At 52.7% G+C, this 18,500-nt stretch overlaps 1 pseudogene; it reads left to right on the forward strand.

Moving 5' to 3' along the window:
* The window catches only part of LOC144675671 (sodium/calcium exchanger 1 pseudogene), a 17,009-nt pseudogene extending 2,822 nt beyond the window's left edge, over window positions 1–14,187 (forward strand).
* Window positions 14,188–18,500: the final 4,313 nt, after the last annotated feature.

Below are 18,500 nucleotides of genomic sequence, written 5' to 3' on the forward strand. Positions count from 1 at the left end.
CAGAATAACAGATACCCGGGAGTGAGTTACAGACTGGAATCTCATCGAGGGGTTCGAGTGTTACGAGACTCAAAATATTTTTGCAAATTTTGCTCTTACTGTAAAGACCAAGAAAAACTACAACAAGGTAACATTGTTTAGTGGGAGCTTTACTCTGTATCTAACCCCGTGCTGTACCTGTCCTGGGAGTGTTGATGGGGACGGTGTAGATGGAGCTTTACTCTGTATCTAACCCCGTGCTGTACCTGTCCTGGGAGTGTTTGATGGGGACAGTGTAGAGGGAGCTTTACTCTGTATCTAACCCCGTGCTGTACCTGTCCTGGGAGTTTTTGATGGGGACAGTGTAGAGGGAGCTTTACTCTGTATGTAACCCCATGCTGTACCTGTCCTGGGAGTGTTTGATGGGGACAGTGTAGAGGGAGCTTTACTCTGTATCTAACCCCATGCTGTACCTATCCTGGGAGTGTTTGATGGGGACAGTGTAGAGGGAGCTTTACTCTGTATCTAACCCCATGCTGTACCTGCCCTGGGAGTGTTTGATGGGGACGGTGTAGAGGGAGCTTTACTCTCTATCTAACTCCGTGCTGTACCTGTCCTGGGAGTGTTTGATGGGGAGAGTGTAGAGGGAGCTTTACTCTGTATCTAACCCCGTGCTGTACCTGTCCTGGGAGTGTTTGATGGGGACAGTGTAGAGGGAGCTTTACTCTGTATCTAACCCCGTGCTGTACCTGTCCTGGGAGTGTTTGATGGGGACAGTGTAGAGGGAGCTTTACTCTGTATCTAACCCCGTGCTGTACCTGTCCTGGGAGTGTTTGATGGGGAAGGTGTAGAGGGAGATTTACTCTGTATCTAACCCTGTGCTGTACCTATCCTGGGAGTGTTTGATGGGGACAGTGTAGAGGGAGCTTTACTCTGTATCTAAGCTGCTGAGGGTAGAGTAAGGCTGAATGATGCTGACGTCCTGAGATACTGAGGAAATTGCAGCACACAATGGGGAAGATTTTTGTGCTATATTTTGGGACAGACACTGTATTAATATCAGAATGGGGAAGAAATCCTTTCATTCAGTTTGACGGTTCTGAAGGCTGGGTTAGATACACAAGCTATTAATACAAGACTGCGTGTGAGTCATCACAACATTTTATCTCTGTGAAGTGTTTCACAATTCTCACTCACACATAGTGTGAAGTTTGTGGCGAGTGTAGAGGGTAGGTGCAGTGTGAGAAAGACTCGGGGAATTAATGGCCCCAGGCAGCTGAAGGCACGGCCGCCAATGGTGGAGCGATGGGAATCGGGGGATGGTCAAGAGGCCGGAATTGGAGGAGCGCAGAGATCTCGGAGGGTTGTAGCGGCTGGAGGAGGTTACAGAGATAGGGAGCGTTGTAGGGACTGGAGGAGGTTACAGAGATAGGGAGGGTTGTAGGGGCTGGAGGAGGTTACAGAGATAGGGAGGGTTGTCAGGGCTGGAGGAGGTTACAGAGATAGGGAGGGGTGTAGGGGATGGAGGAGGTTACAGAGATAGGGAGGGTTGTAGAGGCTGGAGGAACTTACAGGGATAGGGAGGGTTGTAGTGGCTGGAGGAGGTTACAGAGATAGGGAGGGGTGTAGGGGATGGAGGAGGGTACAGAGATAGGGAGAGTTGTAGGGGCTGGAGGAGGTTACAGAGATAGGGAGGGTTGTAGGGGCTGGAGAAGGTTACAGAGATAGGGAGTGTTGTAGGGGCTGGCGGAGGTTACAGAGATAGGGAGGGTTGTAGGGGCTGGAGGAGGTTACAGAGATAGGGAGGGGTGTAGGGGCTGGAGGTGGTTACAGAGATAGGGAGGGGTGTAGGGGCTGGAGGAGGTTACAGAGATAGGGAGGGGTGTAGGGGCTGGAGGAGGTTACAGAGATAGGGAGGGGTGTAGGGGCTGGAGGAGGTTACAGAGATAGGGAGGGGTGTAGGGGCTGGAGGAGGTTACAGAGATAGGGAGGGGTGTAGGGGCTGGAGGAGGTTACAGAGATAGGGAGGGTTGTAGGGGTGGAGGAGGTTACAGAGATAGGGAGGGGTGTAGGGGCTGGAGGAGGTTACAGAGATAGGAGGGGTTGTAGGGGCTGGAGGAGGTTACAGAGATAGGAGGGGTTGTAGGGGCTGGAGGAGGTTACAGAGTTCTATCAGAGAGAAGGCTGAAGTGATGACCCTCCGACAGTGCTGCGCCCCCTCAGCACTGACCCTCCGACAGTGCGGCACTCCTCTGAGTAGCAGAAGAGGTTTTGCGCTCCCTTTGACTTGTATTTACTTTGCCACCTGCCCCCACATTAACTGCCAGAGGAAATGCTTTATTTGCAGCTGCTCAGAACTGACCACATCCCCAAAATTACCTGACAACCTGTTTCCCAAGTCTTTATGCAGTGTGTGGAGATCTATCCCATCACAGCCTCTGCTCCCTTTCGCTGACCCCTGCCCCTCCCACTCATCTAATCCACTTTTACCTCCAGCCTCCCCTCGACCCTCCTCCTCAATTACCCAACCCTTCCCCCATGCAGACAGCCCCCGACCCTCTGGTCCCCAACTCCATCTTCTAAACTCCTACAACCACTTTGCCCCTTAGCTCCTGCTTGTCCTCACCCCAGACAGCTTAAGCACAGTGTTAGATACAAAGTAAAGCTCCCTCTACACTGTCCCCATCAAACACTCCCAGGACAGGTACAGCACGGGGTTAGATACAGAGTAAAGCTCCCTCTACACTGTCCCCATCAAACACTCCCAGGACAGGTACAGCACGGGGTTAGATACAAAGTAAAGCTCCCTCTACACTGTCCCCATCAAACACTCCCAGGACAGGTACAGCACGGGGTTAGATACAAAGTAAAGCTCCCTCTACACTGTCCCCATCAAACACTCCCAGGACAGGTACAGCACGGGGTTAGATACAAAGTAAAGCTCCCTCTACACCGTCCCCATCAAACACTCCCAGGACAGGTACAGCACGGGGTCAGATACAGAGTAAAACTCCCTCTACACTGTCCCCATCAAACACTCCCAGGACAGGTACAGCACGGGGTTAGATACAGAGTAAAGCTCCCTCTACACTGTCCCCATCAAACACTCCCAGGACAGGTACAGCACGGGGTTAGATACAGAGTAAAGCTCCCTCTACACCGTCCCCATCAAACACTCCCAGGACAGGTACAGCACGGGGTTAGATACAGAGTAAAGCTCCCTCTACACTGTCCCCATCAAACACTCCCAGGACAGGTACAGCACGGGGTTAGATACAGAGTAAAGCTCCCTCTACACCGTCCCCATCAAACACTCCCAGGACAGGTACAGCACGGGGTTAGATACAGAGTAAAGCTCCCTCTACACTGTCCCCATCAAACACTCCCAGGACAGGTACAGCACGGGGTTAGATACAGAGTAAAGCCCCCTCTACACCGTCCCCATCAAACATTCTGTTATGCAGTTGATCTTCAGACAAAATGTTTTAGTGGAAACGTTTAACTTTATTAATGAGGCAGCAGCAGCAGGTACACGTGTGCATCAACCTCCATAACTAAAGATGAGACTCCCCGCGTTGTTGACGCATTGGATTTCACACATGATGTGACCTTACATCACCAGATTATCCTTAAAGCTACAGCCCAACATGTCCCAAAACTATAATTGCTACATTCCTCCCCCTTTAACCATTCTGTCCATCTTGTATTTACTTGGACTTTTATCTCATCACTTTCCAACATTTACACAAGTCAAGAAAGTAGAAGTTCAGCCTTTCAGGTGATTTCCGGATCTGTGCGGAATGTCGCAGAGGTCCACGGCTTCAGATTCATTTGTGGGAAGCACATTCTCCGGCCCCTCATTTGGCCCTCGCACTTCAGTGTGTTCCCCTCCGACAGAGACACCGGGCATGTCTGCCCTTGATGGAGCCACTTCAACGGGTACCACCGCTTTGGTGATGGTTGCAGGCAGAACATCATTTTGTCCCCTCCCTCCTTCTTAAACGATCCACAGGCCTGGGAGGGGGGGCGATCCCACCCTCCATTTCCACGCGGTGTAACAATGGTCCGGTCACAGAGCTCACTTCACCTGGTAACCACGTCCGTCCTCCCCCCCAAATTCCTGACACAATCAGCTTTGCCGGCAGTAAATTGTCACTCCCGACTGCAAACCATGAGTCGCTTTTTGGTTCCCTTCACCTCTCCCAACACCCTCCCCTCCGAATTGGGAATGAGTCGTGTCCGAAGACGGGTCCTGGTCAGTAATTCTGCAGATCTTGCTCCTGTCCTAGTGCAGGAGGGGAGTCGCTCAGTAGAGAAGTAGAAAACCAGCAAGTTTGGCTTCCAGCGAGTCGCCTGTTAACTTCTTCATTCCCGCACTAAAAGTTTGCACTGCTCCTTCCGCCAGTCCATTTGATGACAAATGGTCCGGTGCAGTCTTCACATGGTCGATACCATTGAGGCTGATAAATCGCTGCACTTATAAACGCAGTACCATTTATCTGAGACGCATATCTCTGTATTACTAATAGGGTAGTAATAGTGGGGGATTCCAACTGCCCCAACATTAACTGGGTTAGTCATAGTGTGATAGGTTTAGAGGGAGCGGAATTCTTAAAATGAACCCAGGAGAGCTTTTTAAGCCAGTACATAGAAGATCCTACAAGAGAGGGGGCAGTCCTGGACTTAATTTTAGGGAATGAAGCCGGGCAAGTGGCAGAGGTATCAGTGGGGGAGCATTTTGCAGATAGTGATCATAACTCAGTTAGATTCAAGGTTGTTATGGAAAAGGACAAGGATGGGCCAGAAATCAGAGTTCTAAATTAGGGGAAGGCCGATTTTAAAAAGATCAGATATGATTTGGCCAGAGTGGACTGGGAGCAGCTACTTTTAGATAAATCTGCATCAGAGCAGTGGGACTTATTCAAGAAGGAAATAGGGAGAGTACAGGGCCAACATATTCCAGTAAAGATAAAGGGTGGGACCAACAAATCCAGGGAACCCTAGATGTCGAGGGATATACAGGATTGGATCAAGAGAAAAAGGGAGGCTTATGGCAGATACCGAAGGCTCAAAACAGTGGAAGCCCTAGAGGAGTATAGAATGTGTAGGGGGGAACTTAAAAAGGAAATTAGAGGAGCAAAAAGGGGGAATGAAAAAATATTGGCAGGTAAAAGAAAGGAAAATCCAAAGTTATTTTACAAGTTCATTAAGAGTAAGAGGATAACTAGGGAAAGAGTAGGGCCCATTTAGGACCATAGTGGCAATTTGTGTGTGGAGCCGGAAGACGTAGGTAGGGTTCCAAAAGAATTGTTAGTGTTCACAAGTGAGAGGGATGACGTGGGTATGGAAATCAGGCAGAAGGACTGTGATATAATTAAAGAAATTAGCATAGAAAGGGGGGAGGTTCTAAGTGGTCTGGCAGGCTTAAAAGTAGATAAATCTCCAGGCCCGGATGAAATGTATCCCAGGCTGTTGAGTGAGGCAAAGGAGGAGATAGCAGGGGCGCTGGCAATAATTTTCAATACCTCTCTGGCCACAGGAGAGGTGCCAGAGGACTGGAGGACAGCCAATGTGGTACAGTTATTCAAGAAGGGAGGAAGGGATAAACCAGGGAACTACAGGCCAGTCAGTCTAACCTCAGTGGTGGGGAAACTATTGGAAGCAATTCTGAGGGACAGGATGAATCTACACTTGGAGAGGCAGGGGTTAATCAAGGACAGTCAGTAAGGTTTTGTTAAGGGGAGGTCATTTCTGACCAATTTGATTGAATTGTTTGAAGGGGTGACCAGGTGTGTAGATGAGGGTGATGCATTTGATGTGGTCTACTTGGACTTCAGCAAGGCTTTTGATAAGGTCCCGCATGGGAGACTGATAATGAAGGTAAGAGCCCATGGGGTCCAAGGGAATTTGACAAATTGGATCCAGAATTGGCTGTGTGGCAGGAAGCAGAGGGTGATGATCGAGGGGTGTTTTTGTGACTGGATGCCTGTGTCCATTGGGGTTGCACAGGGATCGGTGTTGGGTCCCTTGTTGTTTGTGGTATATATAAATAATTTAGACTTGAACGTAGGAGGGTTGATCAGTAAGTTCGCGGATGACACGAAAACTGGTGGGTTGGTAAATAGTGAGGATGATAGCCTTAGATTACAGGAGGATTTAGATGGGCTGGTCAGATGGGCTGATCAGTGGCAAACGGAATTCAATCCGGATAAGTGTGAGGTGATGCACTTGGGCAGGACAAACAAGGCACGGGAATACACGATGAATGGTAGGACCCTGGGAAGTACTGAGGATCAGAGGGACCTTGGAGTGCATGTCCAACGGTCCCTTAGGATAGCGGGACAGGTAGATAAGGTGGTTAAGAAGGCATATGGGATCCTTGCCTTTATTAGCCGAGGCACAGAATATAAGAGCAGGGATGTTATGCTGGAACTGTATAAAACGCTGGTTAGGCCACAGCTAGAGTATTGCATGTAGTTCTGGAATCCGCATTATAGGAAGGATGTGATTGCACTAGAGAGAGTGCAGAGGAGATTTACCAGGATGTTGCCTGGGCTGGAGAGTTTTAGTTAGGAGGAGAGATTGGATACACTGGGGCTATTTTCCCTGGAGCGGAGGAGATTGAGGGGGTACATGATTGAGGTGTATAAAATTATGAGGGGCATAGATAGGGTAGACAGGAAGGAACTTTTCCCCTTGGTGGAGGGATCAATAACCAGGGGGCATAGATTTAAGGTAAGGGGCAGGAGGTTTAGAGGGGATGTGAGGAAGAATTTTTTCACCCAGAGGGTGATGGGAATCTGGAACTCACTGCCTGAAAGGGTGGTAGAGACAGAAACCCTCATAATATTTAAGAAGTATTTGGATGTGCACTTGCGATGCCATGGGATACAAGGCTATGGGCCTAGTGCTGGAAAATGGGATTAGAATAGTTAGGTACTTGTTTGACCGGCGCAGACTCGATGGGCCGAAGGGCCTTTTTTCTGTGCTGTAGACCTCGATGGCAATCCATGGATGGTGAAACTCTGGCGGAGTTTTACTTTGGCAGCGCCTGATGTTGGCGACTTTACCTCACAAACGTCTAGCTGCTTGGAATGAGCTTGTATAGTCAGTAGAAACATGGTTCCAAGGAAAGGCCTGACATAATCCACATGCAATCTGACCCAGGGCCTACCAGGCCACTCCCCATGGTCCAGCCACCGGCAGCTTTTGTAGCTGTTGATGTTGCACATGGCGTTTTACCATCTTTTCAATATCGCCATCCATTCCCGGCCGCCAAAGATAACTCCGCGATACCGTCTTCACCCGGGAGGTCCCTGTCACTCGACTAAAAGTGGTTCCCGGCCTCGTGCAGGAACTACTACCCGTGCACCCCAGAATGGAATACCATCTTGACTGCTCATCCCACGTCTTCGGTTGGAAGACAATTTCAGCCCATCAGAGACTGGATCCCGGGGCCAACCACGTAACACTTGGGATCTCTCACTCGAGACAGGACTGGATCACGGTTCCTCCATTTTCTCATCTGCCTGGTGCAGACTGGCGAGAAATCTAGAAAGTTCCTCACTAATACTGGTGGAACTGGGACATGTTCGTTATTCTCTTGCAAAGGAAGGCGACTTAGGGCATTGGCTTTACGGATCCCTGGTCTGTGTACAAAGGTGTATTCATATGCTGCCAAAATGATCTATGAACCAACCCTTGCAGGAGCTGTGGGAGGTATAGCCTTTTCCTCGCTAAACAGACCCAAAAGTGGTTTGTGGTCTGATGCTGTTGGGAAATGCCACCCGTGCCATGTGTTTGTGGAAGTTTTTTTACGCCAAAAATAATCGACAGGCCTTCCCTTTTTGACCTGAGGATGTCCGATCTCGGCTGTGGGAAACGTCCTGGGTGCGTTGGCCTCTCTGTGCCGCCGTCCATCTTGCGAGATAGGGGCCGCTCCCACTCCGCAGGGGAGGGGGAGGGGGAAGGGGATGCATCGCAGGTTCGCACCGATCCCTGCATCCGGTCACAATGCACGAACACATGGGGAGAGTGCAAGAGCTGTTTGACTTTCACGAAGGCTTCTTTTTTTGGGGTGCCTCCCAAAACCCAACGCTGTTTGTTTCTTCGCATCGTGAATGTGGCAGGGCCAGAACTGTGGATAAGTTTGGTAAAAACCGCACATGATAATTGATCACCCCTCAAAATGGTTTCATTTCGGAGGCGTTGCTGGGTGCGGGCGCCTCTCCGGTTGCTTTAACCTTCTCTTCAACCGGGTGTAACCCTTGGGCACCTATACCCGGTGGCCCCAATAAATGACTCCATCTGCTTGAAAAGTGGGTTTCCCCTTCTTCAGGCGCACCCCTGCTTGTAAAAATCATTTCAGCACTCCCTCTGGGTTAGCCAAGTGTTCCTTTCCTGTGAATCCGATTATCAGTACATCGTCCAGGTGGACCACAGCCTGAGGTCAGTCCCTGTAGTAACTCTTCATCCTCCTCTGGAAAATGGCCCAGACTGAGGGAACCCCGAAGGGCAGGCGTGTATATGGCGATAACTCTTTGTGGGTATTTATGGTGACGAATTCCCGGGAAGGGTCATCCCGCTCCAATCGCTGATAGACGTGACTCATGCCAAGCTTTGTATACGTTGTCCCTCCCGCTAGTTTGGCACAGAGGTCTTCGCTCTTGGGAAACGTGTCCAGTTTGGCTGCCCTGTTGACCATTAGTTTATGGTCTCCACAGATCCAGATGGCCCGATCTGATCTGGTCTAAGGGCAGGGACTGTGGGTGCTGCCCACTCTGAGAACCCAACCATTTTTATGACACTCTCTAGCCGGTTCAACTCAGCGTCAACCTCCTCTCTCAGGGCGTGTGGCACCGGTCTTGCTTTCAAGAAACGAGGGGTTGCTTCTGGGTCCACGTAAACCCTGGCCTGTAGGCCTTGGATTTTTCCCAGTTCACCCTCGAAGACAGTGTCAGGTTTTTTTGTTAACAGCTCTGGCAGTACCCCCTGCTCACAACTGGGAAGATTTTGGACCAGTTTAATGTAATCTTCTTCAACCAACCACGCCCTAGAAGGCTTGGCCCTCTCACCTCCTCCCACTATCACTGGGAACCGTGCCGATTGGTGTCGACAATGAACAGTTGCTCTGGTGATACCTATTACCTGGATTTCTGCGCCTGTGTGGGTTTTCAGCTTGGCAGATATTTGTTCCAAATGTAATTGTTGATCCACCTTTATTTAAATATCTGAAAGTGTGTTCCCCTATCACAGTGGCAGAAGCAAACGTGTCTACTTCCATTTTTAAGGGTTTACCGTTCACTTGCTCTGTAACGAATATAGGCTCTGTCTCCCCAGCCTTCATGTTGAGTAATGAATAAATGTCAGAATCGGTTGTTTCCGATTCTCCTACGCTACAGACTTCATGGGACTTGGTTTGTTATTTGGAGGCCTGTTTAGATCTCACTTTGCAATGTCTCATGACGTGACAGAAATAACATTCTGCGTTTCGAATCGCCAATCTCTAGAAGACTCCGCGTCGATGAAAATTATTTTTCCATTCAGTGGCTAAGCTGTTTCCTCTTATTTCTCGGTTAGCGGGGTTCGTCTCCCGCTTGGCGGCGGACTCCCGGCTTTTCCGCGCCACGTTCGGGCTGACTGTTCTTGCCCGGCTGGGAGAAAGGCCCCATTTGGCGCCCCTTGAATTGCCTGTGATTCCCTCGCGGCGCTTTCCATTGCCAGCGCTTATTTCTAACGCTTTCTTAAAAATCGAGCTTCAAAATCAGGCCGCAACCTTCGCTGTATCACGCACGCCACATACTAAAACCATCCCCGAGCATGTCACTCAGGGTTTCACCAGAATCACAATACTCCGTCAGTTGCTTTCATTTCGTCACGTAGGTCGCAATGGTCTCCCCTCTGGGGCTCTATTACATGAATTGAACCTGAACCTCTGCATTGAGACTGAGGGCTGGGGTTGAAAATGCCCCTTAACGAGGTCGAATAGCTCACTGAAAGTCTTCGAATCCGGGGCGCTGGGGGGCCTGTCAATCTTCGAATTAAACTGTAGGTTTTGCTGCCACAAATACTCAGGAGAATCGCTCTCCTCTTTTCCTCCCCCGTGATTTTGTTTGCTTGAAAGAAAAATGCAAGATGTTCTGCATATTGAGACCAATCGCCTGTGGCTGGCTCTAAGGCATCGATACTGCCAGACTGTAGCATTTCGGATGAGTATATCTCTACTTTTTAACGAACGCAGATACTCCCAATCGCTGGGAGAGGTACAGCAACGATTCTGATTTATCCTCATCGTCAGTTATGGAGTTGATCTTCAGGCAACTTTTTTTAGTGGAAACATTTAACTTTATTTACAAGAGAGCAGCAACTACACATCTGCATCAAACTCCATAACTAAAGAGGAATTTTCCTGCAGAGGTTCCCTGTCCTCCTAACGCATTGGTTTACACAGATCATGTGACACAAAATTATTCTTAAAAGCCACAGTCCAATATCTCCCAAAACTATAATCACTAAACATTCCCAGAAAAAGGTACAGCACGGGGTTAGATACAGAAAAAAGCTCCTTCTACACTGTCCCCATCAAACACTCCCAGGGCAGGTACAGCACGGGGTTAGATACAGAGTAAAGCTCCCTCTACACCTTCCCCATCAAACACTCCCAGGACAGGTACAGCACGGGGTTAGATACAGAGTAAAGCTCCCTCTACACTGTCCCCATCAAACACTCCCAGGACAGGTACAGCACGGGGTTAGATACAGGGTAAAGCTCCCTCTACACTGTCCCCATCAAACACTCCCAGGACAGGTACAGCACGGGGTTAGATACAGAGTAAAGCTCCCTCTACACTGTCCCCATCAAACACTCCCAGGGCAGGTATAGCACGGGGTTAGATACAGAGTAAAGCTTCCTCTACACTGTCCCCATCAAACACTCCCAGGACAGGTACAGCACGGGGTTAGATACAGAGTAAAGCTCCCTCTACACTGTCCCCATCAAACACTCCCAGGACAGGTACAGCACGGGGTTAGATACAGAGTAAAGCTCCCACTACACTGTCCCCATCAAACACTCCCAGGACAGGTACGGCACGGGGTTAGATACAGAGTAAAGCTCCCTCTACACTGTCCCCATCAAACACTCCCAGGACAGGTACAGCACGGGGTTAGATACAGAGTAAAGCTCCCTCTACACCGTCCCCATCAAACACTCCCAGGACAGGTACAGCACGGGGTTAGATACAGAGTAAAGCTCCCTCTACACTGTCCCCATCAAACACTCCCAGGACAGGTACAGCACGGGGTTAGATACAGAGTAAAGCTCCCTCTACACTGTCCCCATTAAACACTCCCAGGACAGGTACAGCACGGGGTTAGATACAGAGTAAAGCTCCCTCTACACCGTCCCCATCAAACACTCCCAGGACAGGTACAGCACGGGGTTAGATACAGAGTAAAGCTCCCTCTACACTGTCCCCATCAAACACTCCCAGGACAGGTACAGCACGGGGTTAGATACAGAGTAAAGCTCCCTCTACACCGTCCCCATCAAACACTCCCAGGACAGGTACAGCACGGGGTTAGATACAGAGTAAAGCTCCCTCTACACTCTCCCCATCAAACACTCCCAGGACAGGTACAGCACGGGGTTAGATACAGAGTAAAGCTCCCTCTACACCGTCCCCATCAAACACTCCCAGGACAGGTACAGCACGGGGTTAGATACAGAGTAAAGCTCCCTCTACACCGTCCCCATCAAACACTCCCAGGACAGGTACAGCACGGGGTTAGATACAGAGTAAAGCTCCCTCTACACCGTCCCCATCAAACACTCCCAGGACAGGTACAGCACGGGGTTAGATACAGAGTAAAGCTCCCTCTACACTGTCCCCATCAAACACTCCCAGGACAGGTACAGCACGGGGTTAGATACAGAGTAAAGCTCCCTCTACACTGTCCCCATCAAACACTCCCAGGACAGGTACAGCACGGGGTTAGATACAGAGTAAAGCTCCCTCTACACCGTCCCCATCAAACACTCCCAGGACAGGTACAGCACGGGGTTAGATACAGAGTAAAGCTCCCTCTACACTCTCCCCATCAAACACTCCCGGGACAGGTACAGCACGGGGTTAGATACAGAGTAAAGCTCCCTCTACACTGTCCCCATCAAACACTCCCAGGACAGGTACAGCACGGGGTTAGATACAGAGTAAAGCTCCCTCTACACTGTCCCCATCAAACACTCCCAGGACAGGTACAGCACGGGGTTAGATACAGAGTAAAGATCCCTCTACACTGTCCCCATCAAACACTCCCAGGACAGGTACAGCACGGGGTTAGATACAGAGTAAAGGCTGCTCTACGCTGTTGGTTTGACTGTTTTGTTCTCTGTGCCGCAGTGTTGACCATCGATCGAGTGGACCCAGGAAGATGGCGCGGCCGTGCGCCTTGTTCCAGACCCTTCCCGCCGCCAGCCTACTCCTGGCGTTGCTGGGCGGCGCCCGGACGGCGCGGGGCGCGGACGGAGTGACCCCCACTGCCCCGCTGGGGGACAACGCCAGCTGCCAGGGCCTGTACGAGTGCGAGGGGGGGGTCATCCTGCCCCTGTGGCAGCCCCAGGACCCGTCGGTGGGCGACAAAGTGGCGCGGGCCATTGTCTACTTCGTGGCGCTGGTCTACATGTTCCTGGGGATGTCCATCGTCGCCGACCGCTTCATGGCTTCCATCGAGGTCATCACCTCGCAGGAGCGGGAGATTACCATCAAGAAGGCCAACGGCGAGACCATGACGGCCACCGTGCGGGTCTGGAACGAGACCGTGTCCAACCTGACGCTGATGGCGCTGGGCTCCTCGGCGCCCGAGATCCTCCTCTCCGTCATCGAGGTCTGCGGGCACAAGTTCGAGGCCGGGACCCTGGGCCCGGCCACCATCGTGGGCAGCGCGGCCTTCAACATGTTCGTCATCATCGCCACCTGCATCTACGTGGTGCCCGACGGCGAGAGCCGGAAGATCAAGCACCTGCGCGTCTTTTTCGTCACCGCCAGCTGGAGCATCTTCGCCTACATCTGGCTCTACCTGATCCTGGCCATCATCTCGCCGGGGGTGGTGGACGTCTGGGAGGGCCTGGTCACCTTCTTCTTCTTCCCCGTCTGCGTCCTCGTGGCCTGGATCGCCGACCGTCGCCTGCTCATCTACAAGTACATGTACAAGAGGTACCGGGCCGACAAGAACCGGGGGCTGATCATCGAGACGGTGGGCGAGCGGCCGCTGGACAAGCTGGACATGGAGCTGGACGGGGCCTACAAGGGCTCGCAGGACGGGCTGGAGGCTGAGGCCGGCGAGAAGGACCAGGAGGAGGAGGCCCGGCGGGTGATGGCCCGGGCGCTGAGGGACCTGCGCCAGCGCCACCCGGAGAAGGACATGGAGCAGCTGGTGGAGCTGGCCAACTACCAGGCCCTGAGCCAGCAGCAGAAGAGCCGGGCCTTTTACCGTATCCAGGCCACCCGCCGCATGACCGGGGCCGGCAACATCCTCAAGAAGCACGCGGCCGAGCAGGCCCGCAAGGCCCTGAGCCTGCAGGAACTGCGGGCCGGCGCCAGCCTTGCCGGGGGCACCGTCTGCTTTGAGCGCGCCCAGTACCAGTGCTTTGAGAACTGCGGCGCCCTGAGGCTGGGGGTGGCCCGGGAGGGCGGGGACCCCGGCTGCACCCTGGCGGTGGACTTCCGCACCGAGGACGGCACCGCCAACGCTGGCTCCGACTACCAGTTCGCCGAGGGCACCCTGGTCTTCCAGCCGGGCGAGACGCGCCGCGAGCTCTCCGTGGGCATCATCGACGACGACATCTTCGAGGAGGACGAGTACTTCCGGGTGCGGCTCAGCAACCTGCGGGTCAGCTGCCCCGGGGAGGGCCGGGCCGCCCTCCCGCTGCCCCCGCCGCCCCCCACCCCGGCCTACGTCCTGGGCTCGCCCAGCGCCGCCACCGTCACCATCTTCGACGACGACCACGCCGGCGTCTTCTCCCTGGAGCAGGACTCGCAGCGGGTCAGCGAGAGCGTGGGGGTCATGAGGGTCAAGGTGCAGAGGACGTCGGGGGCGAGGGGCACCGTGCACCTCCCCTTCAAGATGGTCGAGGGCACGGCCAAGGCGGGCGAGGACTTCGAGCAGTACAGCGGGCACCTGGTCTTTCAGAACGACGAGACTCTGTAAGTCCAACCTTGTCGGATCGTAGTTAAGATGACTCTCCACCCCCCCCCACCCCTGCTCTATAACCCTCCTCCTCCTCCTCATTGTTCCTCAAGCCTCATTACCATTCCCTTCTTAACCTTCAGAAAGAACCTTGTCGGAGACTCCCACAGCCCAGGGGGAGGCCATTCAGCCCATCATTGTCTGTGCTGGCTCTTTGAAAGATCTATCCAGTTACCCCCCAAAAGTCCTCCCCGCCCTTTCTGCCCCCCATAGTCCTGCAAATTTCTCCCAACCCTTCCTGATTTTGAACGCCTCAATTCAATCTCCCCCTTAACCTTCTCTGCTCCAAGGAGAACAATCCCAGCTCCTCCCAGTCTCTCCACATGAACTGAGGTCTCTCATGCCTGAGAACGTTCCAACCAATCTCTTCCCCTTTAAGAGGCCTCGATTGGGTTCATCCTTCATCTTCCCAAACTGACTTATTGATGTTGAGAAGGTTTTATCGATATTTTAATTCAGGTCCTGTGGATATCTTTGATGCAAAGCTATGTAAATTAAGAGTCTTTATTTAAAGATTGTGTCCATTACATTGGTCATGACAAAATCCTCCAATTCCGGCCTCTTGACCATCCCCCGATTCCCATCGCTCCACCATTGGCAGCCGTGCCTTCAGCTGCCTGGGGGCCCTGAGCTCTGGAATTCCCTCCCTAAACCTCTCCGTCTCTCGCTCCCTCCCTCTCTCCTCCTCTAAGACGCTCCTTAAAACCGACCTCTGTGACCGAGCTTTTGGTCCCCCTGTCCCTAATATCTCCCTATGTGGCTCGGGGTCAGATTCTGTCTGATTGACCTTCCTGTGAGGGATCAAGGGTGCAGCGATGGAACTCGAGGTGTGTGCAAGAGGCCCAAATTGGAGGAGCGCAGAGACCTTGGAGGGTGGGAAGAGATTACAGGGATAGGGAGGGTTGTAGGGGCTGGAGGAGGTTACAGAGATAGGGAGGGTTGTAGGGGCTGGAGGAGGTTACAGAGATAGGGAGGGTTGTAGGGGCTGGAGGAGATTACAGAGATAGAGAGGGTTGTAGGGGCTGGAGGAGGTTACAGAGATAGGGAGGGTTGTAGGGGTTGGAGGAGGTTACAGAGATAGGGAGGGTTGTAGGGGGCTGGAGGAGGTTACAGAGATAGGGAGGGTTGTAGGGGGCTGGAGGAGGTTACAGAGATAGGGAGGGGTGTAGGGGCTGGAGGAGGTTACGGAGATAGGGAGGGTTGTAGGGGCTGGAGGAGGTTACAGAGATAGGGACGGTTGTAGGGGCTGGAGGAGGTTACAGAGATAGGGAGGGTTGTAGGGGCTGGAGGAGGTTACAGAGATAGGGAGGGGTGTAGGGGCTGGAGGAGGTTACAGAGATAGGGAGGGTTGTAGGGGCTGGAGGAGGTTACAGAGATAGGGAGGGGTGTAGGGGCTGGAGGAGGTTACAGAGATAGGGAGGGTTGTAGGGGCTGGAGGAGGTTACAGAGATAGGGAGGGTTGTAGGGGCTGGAGGAGGTTACAGAGATGGGTAGAGCGGACCAGCGATTGGAAATGAAGGTGGAGAGTTTTAGTTTGGAGATGTTGTCAGGACTGGAGCGGGTGTTGGTCAGCGTGGGGAGGGATGGGTGAACAGGATTTGGAGTGTGTGTTCGGAACTGGCACAGAAGAGATTTCGAGTGATTTCCTGCCTTGTCCAGGACACCCTCCGGACAGTCTCTGCGGGACTTCAATCACCCATCTTATATTTCACCTCTGCCACGTCAGACATGAGGGGAGGGGGCGTGGGGAGATGGGGGTCCATTCAGCCCCTCTCAATCCCATGAGGAGTAACGATGGGAATTGAGCAAGTGATTGATCAGGAACGGTGAGGTTCAGGGGCAAAAGAAGCAGGAACGCCGAGATCAGCAGGAATGGTGTTGGGGAAGGGCCAGCAGGGATGTGTCGGGCCGAATGGACTCAGTCTGTGCTCTGCGTTTCCACAATGTACCGTGCCCTTGTGGGACCGAGCCTGGCGTCCTGATGGGTGGTGCTGGATGATAGCAGAGCTCGGGCCTGAGCAGATGGGAGTGTGGTGGACAATCCCTCAGGGTGTGATGGATGTTGGAAAGTGGAGCAGCTCCTGTCACATTCCAAGATACTGAAGGAGCTGCGGAGACGAGAAACAGCTTCCTCCTCCTGTCTGACCTTCACAAGTCCTTGCTGCCTCTCTGTTAGCTCCCCCCGGACACCCACACCTCCGCTGGCGTGTCCTGGAGTACAGGAACAGGAGGAGGCCATTCAGACCCCCTCCTCAAGCCTGTTACACAGGAACAGGAGGAGGCCATTCAGCCCCTTATTGAGCCTGTTACACAGGAACAGGAGGAGGCCATTCAGCCCCTTATTGAGCCTGTTACACAGGAACAGGAGGAGGCCATTCAGACCCCCTCCTCAAGCCTGTTACACAGGAACAGGAGGAGGCCATTCAGCCCCTCTCCTCGAGCCTGTAACACAGGAACAGGAGGAGACCATTCAGCCCCTCTCAAGCCTGTTACACAGGAACTGGCAAAGGCCCATTCAGCCCCTTATTGAGCCTGTTACACAGGAACAGGAGGAGGCCATTCAACCCTTCAAGCCTGTTACACAGGAACAGGAGGAGGCCATTCAACCCCCTCCAGCCTGTTACACAGGAACAGGAGGAGGCCATTCAGCCCCCACTCCTCAAGCCTGTTACACAGGAACAGGAGGAGGCCATTCAGACCCCCTCCTCGAGCCTGTTACACAGGAACAGGAGGAGGCCATTCAGCCCCCCCTCCTCAAGCCTGTTACACAGGAACAGGAGGAGGCCATTCAGCCCCCCCTCCTCAAGCCTATTACACAGGAACAGGAGGAGGCCATTCAGCCCCTCAAGCCTGTTACACCCATTCAATGAGATTGCATTGGATCTGCATCTTAACTCTACGTCTCCCCACATTCCCCCCCTCCCCCCACCTCTCACCCTTTGGCTCCATATTCCTTACTGCCCTTGGCTGGTAAAAACCCTCCCATTTCGGATGTAAGCTGATGATAGACTTCCACACTTGAACCCCCACTCCCACCCCTCTGACCCCTCTGCCCTACCCCCCTGTGTGAAAAAGCACTTTCCCAAAGTCTCTCCTGGCCCTGAGTTCAAGATTTTGGCCCCTTGTTCTAGATTCCACACTCCAGCAGCCAATGGGAGAAGAATTTTGTCTCTATCGACCCTAGCAATCCCTTTCAAAATCTTCAAAAATCCTCAATTAAATCACCTCTTAACCTCCTGTACTCTCCAGTGGTCTGGGAATCTCGGACTGACCCTCCGACAGTGCGGCGCTCCCTCAGCACTGACCCTCCGACAGTGCGGCACTCCCTCAGTACTGACCCTCCGACAGTGCTGCGCTCCCTCAGCACTGACCCTCCGACAGTGCGGCGCTCCCTCAGTACTGACCCTCCGACAGTGCGGCGCTCCCTCAGTACTGACCCTCCGACAGTGCGGCCCTCCCTCAGCACTGACCCTCCGACAGTGCGGCACTCCCTCAGTACTGACCCTCCGACAGTGCTGCGCTCCCTCAGCACTGACCCTCCGACAGTGCGGCGCTCCCTCAGCACTGACCCTCCGACAGTGCAGCTCTCCCTCAGTACTGACCCTCCGACAGTGCGGTGCTCGCTCAGCGCTGACCCTCTGACTGTGCAGCGCTCCCTCAGTACTGACCTTCCCAGCGTTTTAGATGTGCCGTTTTTTAGGATGAGACATTAAACCGAGGCCCCGTCTGCCCTCTCGGGCGGGTGTAAAAGATCCCACGGCCACTATTGGAAGAAGAGCAGGGGGGAGTTCTCCCCGGTGTCCTGGGGCCAATAATTATCCCTCAACCAACATCACTAAAAACAGATGATCTGGGTCATTATCACATTGCTGTTTGTGGGATCTTACTGTGCATAAATTGGCTGCTGAGTTTCCTACATTACAACAGTGAGCGCACTTCAAAAAAAAAGTCCTTCATTGTGTGTGAAACGCTTTGGGACGTCCCGAGGTGGGTGACAGGAGCTGGAGAAATGGGAACCTTACTTTCATTCATGTTCTGTCTCTCCCATTCTCTCTTTCTCATTCACTCTCATTTTCTGTCACATTCTCTGTCTTTCACACTCTCTCTCTCTGTTCCTCATACTCTCTCTGGTTGTTTCCCAGTTGGCTCCTATGTGCTTTACAGCTTCTAATTCACCTTTTGGTTTCCAATGGCAAGGGTTGGTGTGCGTGGTTTGGAGTGTTAGTCTGGAGATGGGTTGGATTGAAATGCATTGAGTTGGAATGGGTTGGGAG

Source organism: Cetorhinus maximus, unplaced genomic scaffold (assembly GCF_964194155.1).
Source record: "Cetorhinus maximus unplaced genomic scaffold, sCetMax3.hap1.1 HAP1_SCAFFOLD_1097, whole genome shotgun sequence".
NCBI lineage: Eukaryota > Metazoa > Chordata > Chondrichthyes > Lamniformes > Cetorhinidae > Cetorhinus > Cetorhinus maximus.